We start from the raw sequence: 13,278 nt of genomic DNA on the forward strand, positions 1-13,278 counted from the left end.
TTACTTATAAGAATAATGTATTATAATATGAAATTTTGTTGTTCAAGTCGTTGAAAGTGATCAAAGTGTTATAATTAAAATGATGACGTGTATTATTCCGCATAGAAAATTACGAATGCGGTGAAAAGGAGCTATTTCCAAAGCGAAACGTGGAAGTATCTTTCTTTTTCTTTCTTTCTTTCTTTCATTTCATTTTTCCGAGAATACGAAGTAAAAGTTCTTTTCTCGCTATCGAGAAAATGCATCGAAATTTCTCTCCCTCTTTCTTTTTTCTCGCGATCCTTCAGTTCTCCTTTATCATTCGTCCGTACAGAAGATTTCTCTTTCAAGTTCTTTTCCTTCTTTCTCGCTGCCTATGAGTTCTTCTGAAAATGCTCTGGTGAACCGAATCGTTAAAACCCCGTAAGAGGATTTTTCCGACTTCCTGCTACTCCTCCTCCTCCTCCTCTTCCTTTTATCTTTTTATCTTCCTTTTTTTTTCTTCTTTTTAAGCGTAAACACATTTGCATACACGCTTCAATGCTCCTACCTTTGCTCTTTTCTCTTATATTTTTTCTGACGAATCACAAATTTATCCATCTTAACGTTTCATCGCACTTATCCACGATTTTAAGTTGATTTTCAATTGAGTATTATATATATATATATCGATCATTTTATTATATTTATATAAATCATTCGAATAAACTTACGTCTTTTGACTCGTAAATTTTAAATGGAAATATAAAATTTATGGATAATATATATATATGTTCTTTTTATATCAAACATAAAAATATTTATATCATAAAAATATTTATTATTATTGTTAATAATATAATATCAAATTATATGTATACTGATTAATTTTTATTAAATTTTATATAGAGAATAATAATAAGTATAGAAGTAAATATTATTTTTTAACTCACAGAGTATTTTACATACACTTTAACTGGCCAATATAGTTATTTCATTAATTAACGAATTGGAAAAAATAACGATTAACATATATACATTTTATCAAACTTTTTTGAGTAAAAATATGAAAGATATTAGACTCGAATTGACATTTTGATATCGAATTCAATTTTTGTTATCACAGAGAGAGATACATCACTATCTAAAATGAAAGATAAGAGAAAAGTTATTTGCGTTGATCAAAAAGGGCAAGCAGCTTTCCTAGAACTGTGTCGCAGCAGGTGTGTCCACGTGTACGTATATATATATATACATACATACATACATACATACATACATACATACATACATACATACATACATACATACATACATATTTAAAGTTAGTTTGCGTACATACGTTTAGTGTATACATATAGACATACAGACGTAAGTATTAAGCATCCCGGTATATTGATTTTCCATAAGGACTTCCATGAACTCGTCTCATAGGGGTTTTCCCTGAAAAGGCGCTGGGAAAACGTGGCCTCAAATCGATCGCTTTATTGCCGTCTTGACGAGCTGGCTAGCTAGCTAGCTAGCATAAATTTATCGCACGGTCACCTAATCCTACGAACCAACGTTTATATGCGTGATTCTACGAATGCGATTTTAGTTCGATTGAATATCGTACTTTCTCGAACTTCTAAACTTCTAAGAATTACAAATTAAATGCAGTTGAGAGTTAAACTTTGATCTCAATGTGTATTTATAAAAGCCTAAGAGTGCATAAAATTTTGTAACGTTGTATAAACATTGGAAAAAAAAAATACGAAACAAAAGAAAAAGTAAGGATATAATATTTTTTTATAAATTTCTAAAACTGATAGAAAATAAATCAAATTGTATGTATAATATTTTTTTTCTTTTTTTGTCTATACATTGATACGCGTATATAGAAAAATCTCATAATGACGATACGAATTTACGGATATTCCATCGTATTTGCCAACTTTTCGTTCATCCAAAAATCGTGATATATATTTTATTTAATTCAATTATATTTTATTTTGTTTTGTTTTGTTTTTGTTTTTAATAAATGTTTTTACCGGACAAGTGAAAAAAAAAAAGCAATAGAAAATAACCGAGGTGGAAACTTAAACGTCTTTTCATTATTTTCCGTAATTTAGTGCACTAAGGAAGGAACGAATTAAATCACTTTACCGTGGTGGAGAGAAGTGCACGCGTTCCGGTATACTTTGCATTTGCATTAAGAAGAAACCAGTACGAGGAAGTGGTAGGAAGGAGGAGGGGGAGGAGGGTGACGGGATGGGGTAGCAGGGAGTGTTCTTGTTTCTCCCAATTTACTTGCCGTGGAATGCTTTCTCGTATTTCGAATTTCTTTTATTTTCTTTTCTATTTTTGTTGTATTTTTTTGGTTTTTGTTAACTGAAAAAAAGAATAAATAAATAAATAAAAGAAATAGAACGAGTACTCTCTGAAATAGAACGAATTGTGTGCATTGTACTTCGAAGCATTAAGGAAAATTAAAAAAGAATGTCTATGGTTTTCTACGGATGGCCTTTTAATTACAAACTCTTTCATAATGTTTCATTAGTTTATTTTTTCTCCTGATTGGGCGTCTTTTTATGTTATGCTTTTTAAATATTCTTTTTTTCTTTTTCTTCTAATTTTATTACTATTTTATTATTAAGATAACAAATTATTTTAAATATATTGTCTCGATAATATTAATTCAAATAAATGGAATATAATTATCTTACAAAATATAATAATGATTTGTTTTTTTGATATATATATATATATTTTTAATTAATATTGATACGAATTTCTTAGAAATGGAAGTATTAATATTCATGATTGAATGAATTATTCCTAAGAATGATAACGTACTCTCATTGAAAGACACAACAAACTTGAAAAAGAATCGATCGCGCAAGGTTCTTATCGAGACTTTGTAACTTGAACGATGTAGCACGACACTGACCTGTTGTACGTCAAGTGTCACGGTTAAAAATCGATGACTTAGGAGATAGTTTGCCTTTTGTGCATAAGCAACTATCGCTTTTAGATACTTCAAATAAATTATATTGAATTTTTATTTTATTTTACTGTTGTCTTTTTTTTCTTAATACAAACTTTAGAGCGAACGAAATTGTGTTGTAATTAGTCGATTAATTAAATAAAAGAAAAAAATATATGTATTTAAAAAACAGTATGAGAAAAAAGAAAGACGCGTATCAGGAAGATGACAAAATTATAAAACATAAGAAAAATTTGTAGAAAATTTTATTACAAAATTTTACAAGTAAAATTAATAACTGTAACCCTTTATTAATGACACTTAAGATAACATTTTGTTATTATCGGAAAAAAAATCGCACACACAAAAGAGAAAAAGAATCGGTTATTTGTTACCCTTCGAATAAAAGGAATCTGATTCAACGTCGAAGTGGATAGGATTTGCGGTCTATTCTCTTTTACTCACACACACACACATACACACATACATACACATATACACACTTACATATATCCTTCTCTATCTGTTCGTTTTTTTATGTCCTTGCCTTGTTTCCTGACGAAGCAATTAGTAAAAGTTGCTGATAAGAACGGATGACCTCGAATGGATCGGTCGTCATTAGGACCCAGCATCCCTCTCTCTCTCTCTCTCTCTCTCCATTTCTTTTTTTTCTTTTTTCTTGGTCTTCTTTTTCTTGGTCTTCTTCTTCTTCTTCTTCTTCTTCTTTTTCACCAGACAACACAAACGAGCCGGCTCGAGAGAAGAGAAACCAGTCGTGCTCGTTCGAGAAGCATCTCGATTACGAATTCTGTGTCCCCGGCGTTCACAACCTCTTAAGGTGAACGAGAGAGAAGAGGTACGTTGAAACGGAATGCGAGATACGATTAGATGTCCTTTCTAAAAGAGGAAAACGAGAGATCGATCGATCTGTCTGCTCTCTGCTCCTTCTTTCTCTCTCTCTTTCTCTCTCTCTCTCTCTCTCTTTCTCTTTCTCTTATTCTCTTTCTCTGATGGATTGTGAGATTAATAGGGTGATGAAAATCGTTAAGCTTCAACGAAAGTGTTCATACGCATACATACATAGATACATACATACATAGATTCCTCTATATGTACTTTATTACTATCCTAGAAAGTGTTAATGTACTTGCGAATGTATAGAAAAAAAAATCTACAACACAATTATACGTTTTATAATTATAGTTATATATCTAGTTTGGTACTTTGTAGAAAGTGTTCAGGTACATACCACAGATGCATTTCTATACGTACGTACGTTAGGTAGTTAAATATTTCTACTTGGTTACACACTAGTTCTATCTTATTATACGTTCTACTTTCGAAACTATTCGCTCAACAACGCTTTCAATACTTTTACCCGTACTTGTTTTTTGGGTTTAATATGTAGATTAATCTTTTTTCTTTTTATTATTTGATTTTTCTAACGTTAAATTTGCAAAATGAAAAAATATAATAATTTTGAGGAAAAATGTATGTGTAGTGTATAGAGAACAGGAAACGCGTGAAAGTAAAAATTCATCTCGTAATACAAAATCTCGAATTAAATATTATTAAAGTATAATTGATTTTACGTGTTATTTGATAGTTATAAGCCAAATTTCGTTCGGTTCATTAGGTTTTCCTAGTTTTCTTTCGATTTGGTTCTTTTTAAGCCAAGAGAAAGTAGTATGTAAGTACCCACTTACGTTAACTTACCGCGTTCTACCGTTAAGTCACGAAAGCGATCTGCGTTCTCCGTTATTCCGGGCTCCCTTATACGGATTAGCTCGATCTCAGGAGCGTGCACCTTTAATTAATTAGCTTATCCTGTGCGGTTACACGCTGCCTTATATCTCTTTCTCTTTGTACGATCACGTTTCTTCGTCTTTTCCTTACTATAGCCAGATTCTAACGGAAATGAAAAGCAATTTCGTTACTTAAATTTAACCCAATATCGTTCAACTTTAAAAACAGTTATATAAAAATCAATGTACACGTAAAAGATCATTTGAATTTCATTAAAAAGTTTTCTAAACAAGAAAATTTCTCTTCATTCGTGTTACATATAATATATATATATATATATATAGCATGAATTTTTAATAATGATATTTCAACAAATTCAAATGATTTTTATTACTTATATTCTTTTTTATTTAATTTTATTAATATTTTTCTATAAAAAGATTTTCATTTTTATTTCTCGAAGGATAAAAAAATGTTTAACGTTTAAAATGAAACTCCTCGAAATTGTTGTATCGAAAATACAAAGATCCAAGATAAACAAGCATAAAAAAGAAAATAAAAAAAGTAACAGAGAGAGGAGAAACGTGTCATTCAACCGTTCGCTATTCAATTAAGACCAGTTTTATTACCAATACTCGTTTTTCTCTTATATTATATATCCTTCCACTATTCCATACCCCTTTTTTTAAATCATCCTTCCTCCCTCTACCGTCCACCCGCCTGTGCCCATCCTCCCTTCTTGCCCTTTTGTTCCAAATTACACGGTTCCGATCTATTCGAGTGACTTTTAATTATCGCTATACTCCTCACTGGGCTGGATGTAATAACGAGCGATGGTATCTGGCTTTGACAGAAGAATTTTTTCCCCTCCCTTACCTCCCCCTTCCGGTCAGTAGTAGTAGTAGTCACCGTTTTAGTCGTGAAACTTTTCGAAATTTAACATTGGTGGGTGGTGGTTAGTTGGTACAGCACACCCGCCACGGTGTCACGAGTTCGCGTTAATTAAAAATCAAGCTTTGCTCTTGGACCTTGCAAGGAATATATATGCCTTATAAGTATGCATATCGATATTATAAATATATTCTTTGATAATTATAATATAATATAATATATAACATTTAACATTATATACGGGATGTGCTACTGATTCATTTATTTTTCTTGTCTTTTTTGTGATTAAAAAGAATAGAGTTCATTTTTTAGAATATTATTTGCTTCTGGTATGACTCGGAAATGAATATTGTGTAATATAATATAGTGCCAGCAAATAAGTCTTATTTGATGAAAAGAAAAAAAAATAATCTCTTATTTTATTTGACTCCTATATTTGATTTACTTTTTAACATACATTTCTCTCTCTCTCTTTCTTTCTCTCTTTCTTTTGCTTTTTTTCCATTTTCCTCTAATTCCTACACGTAGCATAATCTAATAGAAAACCTTATCAAACAGTACTTTTACGCAAAACCGAACAAGTTTCGAGAATTTAACGAATTTCAAAAAAGAGTAGACTAACTTTCCTCGTATCATAACAATGAGTGTATGTTCGTCATTAACGTTAAACCAACAAACATATCTCTCCAACAACACATATCATTCGAATCCTGTTGACAAACGAAATAACATACGAATGTGTACGTTGTACCGAGATAATAGAGGAATTCTTTGTAAAGAAGGAAAAAGAGGTAAATCGTAGAAATATACTGCTTGGGATATTCTTTTCCTCCCATTCTTCTTTCCACCAAACAAACGAATACACATACATACGCACATGCATATCCATGTATACGTGTTTCTTAACTAATACAACTGGTAAGCATGACGTTGGTAAAGTGTCCGTAATCGAATAAGTAACTTTAACCGTGCTTCCAAGTATTAAACCTCTTTACAGGGTTTTACAACTTACCCCTCACTCCTCACCCCTCAAACATACCGTTTTTCTTGCACTTTTTATCTTTATTTCTTTTCCTCTCTCTCTCTCTCTCTTTCTCACTTACTCTTTCTTTTTTTACATATATAAATTCTCTTTTTCTCTCTCCCTCTCTCTCTTTTATTTTATACATACACATTCTCTTTTTATTTTTTTTTTTCTATCTTTCTCTCGAAGGTCCAGTTTCTTTCTCTTTCTATTTAAGATCTACTCATATATATATATGTCTGTCTCTCTCTCTCTCGTTGACGGTCGAATGTTCACCCTCGTTGAAGCCAATTATTCCTTTTGGAGAGGACAATTACGTGAGTTTCTGAGTGTGTAGTCGTCGTCGGCACGTCACGAATGTGCGTGCGAGAGAGCACACGGTTACCGCTTTGTAAGTGCTACGCGTTTCTGCACTCTTCGCTAAGGGAAAAACACGTTCCCCCGTAATTTCGGCCTTAATGAGGATGAGAGAAATACATTGTATAGTTTTGTGTGTGTGTGTGTGTGTGTGGATCTCTTCAAGCAAAAGATCGAAAGAGACCACGTGGAACGTTACGGTGTGTTACGCACTATGTCCTTACTTACATCAGCTACATTTTCTGTGTCTCTTTTAGAAGGTTGGAGAAGGGTTCGAAAAAAAGGGGGTAGCATAGGTAGAGAACAGAAAGGAAAGGGGAAAGAAAAAGAACGATAGCAAACGTTTGGAATCTCGGCGAACTCGATTCGCCAACAGTGAGAATCGTTTTATGGTCATGTGTCGTCTCTTTCCTTCGCGTATATATGTATATGTATGTATATGTATGTATGTATATAAGTATGTTCGTTTAGTTAGATGTAGGATGTACATCGTACATGTGTACGATACGTGTAAATCTCGCTAACTTGATTCCTCGACGAGTCGAATCGTTCCACGGAGTAGTTTAATGAGTACCTATGTGTATGTACCTATAAATCTACTACCTGTGTTACTTACTCTTTTATGTTTCAACATTAGTACTTAATATAAGTTGCTTGTATTTAAATTCAATGTTGGATATTTTTATTCGTAAGGGGGGCCCCGAGGGAATGTTTGTTATTGCATCGTAAATATTTTCTTGAGGATTCTGAAGAGAGTTAAGAAAACACAAATTGGATTTCATTGGAAATATAATTGAATTAAATATTATTTATATTCGTTGTAACGATTAATTGTGATTATAATTTTTTTTTTAATTTAATTATATGTTTAAATGTTCCTTTTTTCTGTTTTCTTTTTTTTTATTAGCAGTTATAACGGAATGATTTTTTCTCTCTCTGTTTATTATTATATATATGTATAGACAATAAATTATTATTAATTGTTCGAATTATATTTTATATATTTTTATAATATTATATTTAATATATATATTTTATAATGTATTTGAATAAAATTCTATTTAACTAAATTTCTTTTCGCAATTATTCTTTTTTCTTTTTTTTTCTGTCAAATTTAAATCCAGGTAAATCCAATTATAAGAGATAGAATTATTATATATATCGATCTCTCTATTTTTTTTTTTTTTTTTTTTCATTTAATATCGGAACAGTTTTCTTTCTTTTTCTTATTTTTTTTTCATTTTCGTCTAATCCTTTTCGCAAATTAAATTTTTGTAAATTTTTCCAAATCGGAATTTAAATGTCAATTCGTTTAGAAGTTCGTCCACGTGACGTGACAGACTACATGATGATGAAGTATAAGTTATACCGTCGAAGGGCAAAGTTTCTTTCGGGATGTTTCAACGTCTTTTGACGAGAAGTTTAGTTTCGTCTTCTTCTTCTTCTTCTTCTTTCTCTTCTTCGACTACTTCTGATATTTTTCTCTCTTTTTGTTTTTTTTTTCTGACCTCTTCTACCAAAGAGTGTCGAGAGACTGGATTTTTTACACGAAAAAATATTTAACATTATCACGAATACTCTGGAAAACAATTAGTTCTTGGAAAACAATTTGATTGTAAATAATTCTTATTATTTAGTCAATACCATTATTTAAATTTTACCAACATTACGCGTTTAAATATTTTTCAATTTATATACAAGAAGAGAAAATTAAAGTGAAAACTTATAATAAAAACAGTCAAACTTTCTATAAAGAATATAAAAACACATAATTTCGAATAAACCAGAAGGATGTATCTTTAACAATAGTAATAATAATAATAATAATTTAGATGTTTGTATCAATTTAATTTCGTTAGTTCTAGTTTGTTCTCGTTATAACGAAAAAAGAATTAAAATAAAATTAGAAATGATCAGAATTTCGAAACGATATCAACAACATCAAAACTACAAGTTTATTTTTGATTATATTTCCACGTATATAAATAGAGATATGTTGGAAATGTTGAAAATAAATTGGAAATAGTGTAAGATAAAATATTTTGTTTTTTAAAATAGGATTTTTTACGAGCTTGAAGAGGTCATTTCGATCAGACGCCACATGCGATGGGGATTGAAGAAATCGTTGGACCGTATAAAGCAGACTAAAGCGAAATAAATAGAATGGGAAAGAGATAGATAGAGAATCGGTAACGAACGGATAGAAACAATTCGAACTAACGAGCTTTGCCTCGACGTCGAAGCTGATCGCGCGCGTTTGCTATAGCGAATTTAAAAAAAAAAGTAAAAAAAGAGAGAAGAAGAAGAAGAAGAAAATTCCGTTTATCTCATCGAATTTATCCTGCTTTCAAAAAATTTGCCTCTTTTCGTTCCTTCTCTAATACGAGAAAATGAATAAAGTAATACGCATCTCTGTTTTATTATACATTTATATAAGTATAAGTGTATAAGTGTATGCATGGGATGCATTCATGCATGTAAATATGTATATACGTTAACGTAATATCCAATAAAATTTTCTATAGTCAACGTAGTCGTCGTACGAGTGTAATCGAACGAAATTGAACATAATATTAATTCGCATGATCGCTCATAATGCTGCAACTCGTATTATTTTCTCTCTGATTATTTTTTTCCTTTTTTACTTTGAGCTATTGTAAAAAGAGATAAGAAGAAGAGAATTGTTTAGAAATGAAATAATAGATTTTTGTTATAATTGTCTTGTTCGAGTATTATCGGGGAAACAAATCGACGAACAGCTCGAGAATTATCCGATAGCAAACCCTATCCTTCGCAATTATTGTGAAACAGAGAAAAAAAAGTAGCGAAGGTTAGCCAACAGAGTCAGGTCTTACAAGATCAACTACCCTTTTATCCAAAAAAATGCCATCCAAAAAGAAAAAGAAATTCTGACAGTGTTCTAGAAATTCTCTAAGAATTCGATTTATCTATTTATACATTTTTTTTATACAGTCAATCAGTTAATAGTAGTGGGGAAACACAATTGGAGGGTAAATCTTGTGGAGAATGGAAACAATAACGAAGTTAAATTTTCTGTCTTTCCATTTTTCTCTTTTTCTTTCTATTTTATCTTTTAATTTAGAAATCTTATTTGTATTTTATTTACTTAATACTTATCTAAATCATTCTTCCTCTAAAATTATACTTTGAAGTTACTGATATTATTGAGGTGACATAATCTTTGATTATATATTCGTTAATATATGATTAATACACAATTTAGTATTAAATATTATATACTTATGTGAATATGTTTTTCTATTTAACGAAGTTATATATATAGAGAGAGAGAGAGATATCATTTAAATTAAATACAAATTAATTATAAATTTATGAAAAGTGTTCACATCAGCGTTCTACGTAAATTCAGGTAATTCGTGAACGTGGCAAAATATACAAAACAAATTTTAAAATATTCAGGATATATAAAACAATTGTATGATATAGTAAAAATTATTTAGAAAATAAAGATAAATTATAAGACATTCGTGATAATTAGAATAAATAAAAATGATCCAACTTTTACACCCGTGCGCATGTACGTGTATGTGCATGTGATATTTAATTTGTTAAATGACACTGCCCTTGCAGTATTATATCTCTGAAAACTTACAACTCGTACAATTCTCATCATAAAAATGTCATAAACCAGTCTTTTTTTTTTTTCGAAACGTCACGATGTCAACTCTTACGCTGCATAATAAAAATTATGGCGTTCCGTGTAAAAATAAACGTAGATCTTAATGTAACTTTCTCCCTAAAATTATACATGTTATATCCGTTTAATAGATCTTTCTAGAGAGTACAACTGTTGTCTTAAACTTTCTTCTAAAAAAACAAAAAGAAACAAAACCTTTCTTTTAAAATATATTTCATCGTTGCGCGACCCATGTATACAATTTCTATACAATTTATTCGAACAACCAAAAATTTATCGAAAATTTCGAACTAAACTAGTATAATATTTAATAAATTTTTTATATAGAGATGATAAGAAAGAAAGAAAAAATTAGAAACCACAATTCGAAGAACGAAGGATCATTTTTATGAGTCATCAACCAATAATAGTCCATTTGAATTTTTTGTTTATATTTTAAGCGTATATTTACAGGTCTTTGTAAGATAGAGAACGGGACAAGAACATTAATTTATATCGAAGAACGACTAGAGATTTTCGAATCGGCAGGAAAAGGAATAGGGAAAAGGAGAATTTAATCACAGACACATACCGTGAGACTCGTCGCCAAACTACAAATACGTGATTCATATGTATCTCCTTTGAGCGGTCCATTAAGCTAATGGGTTGCTCGTTCGCTCGAGAAATTTACTTTCCTTCCTCTCTAAAAGAACGAGATAATTTTGACAAAATACACGACTGGGAATATAGAGAAAGGTCGGAAATTTTTAAGAAAGAAGCTAAACCACAGAAAATAATCATTTTTTATTCATTTTTTAAATATATATATATTAAATATAATATATAAATATTAAATTATATATATATATATATAATAACATACACATTTTAGTTTATATATTATATTATATTATTATTTTATTTTATTTTATTTTATTGTATTTTATTTTATTGTATTTTATTTTATTTTATTTTATTTGATTCTACGGGATAAACTCATTAATACAGAATTTCTAAAAGAGATCAGGTAAAAATAGATATAGACTGATTAAATAAATCTATATACCGATGAAAATAATTCACATTTTGAGACTATCTATTATTATCTGTGATTATATACTGTATATATAAATTTTGGTTACTTAAATATTATATACAAAAATAAAAATTATATTCTTTTTCATAATAGTAATAACATGTTATACATTATTATTATATACTCAATTAATTGTTATATAATTTATTGAAACGTATAATTATTAGTAATCTCTGCCAGGTTTACCTTATTAGTACAATTCATATTATTTTGAATGAATAATAATACGATAAAATAATTACGATAAAAATAATAACATGCAAATTATTAATATTTTATTGACTTTAATTATATTTAATACAAATATTATATATGAGAGTATTAGAAAAAATTGTGTTAAAGGAGAAAATTAACGTATACTTATATAAATAAAGTATATATAAAATAATAAATTCATATGTTTTCTCTCGGATCGATATTTAGAAACGATCTTCCACTTTTCTTTTCGCAGAATCGATTAAGTAAGAAAAAAAAAAAAAAGAAAAAAAAAGAAAACAAGAAAAAGTACAAGTATATACGGTGTTACGAGTACGTGCATAGATAAAAGTCGCCTACGTGCAATAGTAATAACATACATCGTATGTATTATAGGGGCGGCATGCGTGCGAAGAAGAACGTCGTTGGGTCGCCAGTTTTTATTCGATTCTTGGAAAGTTCATCGGCACTTCTCGAACATCGAACTTTTTCTCATTGATCGAAAATATTTACTTCTTTCTCTCTCTCTCTATTTTATACCTTTTCTAATACCACTTCAAATTACCTATGCTTTGTTTGAAAATTTTACCTTTCGAAAATAAATTATTAACGATAGCAAAATCATCGTTCGATCGATTCTTTTAAACAAGTTTAAATAATCACGGATGGAATGAAATTATTGTTCGATAATTAGAATTTGTTTTTTTTTTATGTAGAATTAAATCTACCAAAAGTCATCATCAAAGATCCCAAATTCATCGGAATTTGATTTCTCACAGAATAAAAACGCATCAAATATATATTATTATTATTATTATTATTATTAGGATAATCGATTTTCGAAACTAAATAAAATTTCCCGCCGTCTTAGTTTAAAAAAAAAAAAAAATAGAACCAAAGAATTTTCAAAGCAAAATAAAATTGTGTTCGTGAAATTCCGTTTACGTAGCACACAAGATAATGAAAAAAAAAATAAAAAGAAAAAAAAGGAAAAAACAAGGAAAAAAACTAGGGGGATTAGGAGTAGGGGGATGAACGAATGCGTACGGGGATCGAAGTAAAAAGTCATTTCGCGTGTTCGTAGCAGATTCCTCTCCCCCTCCTCCCCACACCCCTATCGTTATAGCTCGATTATTTCCGTAAACGTAGCTTTTCCGATGACATCCTAGCGTGTTGGACATTGCCGTGGAATTAATTGCTAGCTGTGAAGTGCGTTGTTCAGTGTGTGAGAGAGAGAGAGATAGAGATAGATAGGGAGAGAAAATTAAAGAGAAAGAGAGAGAGAGAGAGGCGAAAAATAGGAATTCCGAGAAAAAGCAAACGACGGTAACGACTGGAACGGGTTTTAATGACATCTACTTAGTTGCTAATTGTCTGGACATTCATTA

The 13,278-nt window shown here is 30.0% G+C and overlaps 1 protein-coding gene across 2 annotated transcripts in view; it reads left to right on the forward strand.

Moving 5' to 3' along the window:
* The window catches only part of LOC122525074, a 155,520-nt gene that overhangs the window by 72,340 nt on the left and 69,902 nt on the right, over nucleotides 1–13,278 (forward strand). The window lies entirely within an intron of this gene.

Source organism: Polistes fuscatus, unplaced genomic scaffold (assembly GCF_010416935.1).
Source record: "Polistes fuscatus isolate 324 unplaced genomic scaffold, CU_Pfus_HIC Scaffold8, whole genome shotgun sequence".
Lineage (NCBI taxonomy): Eukaryota > Metazoa > Arthropoda > Insecta > Hymenoptera > Vespidae > Polistes > Polistes fuscatus.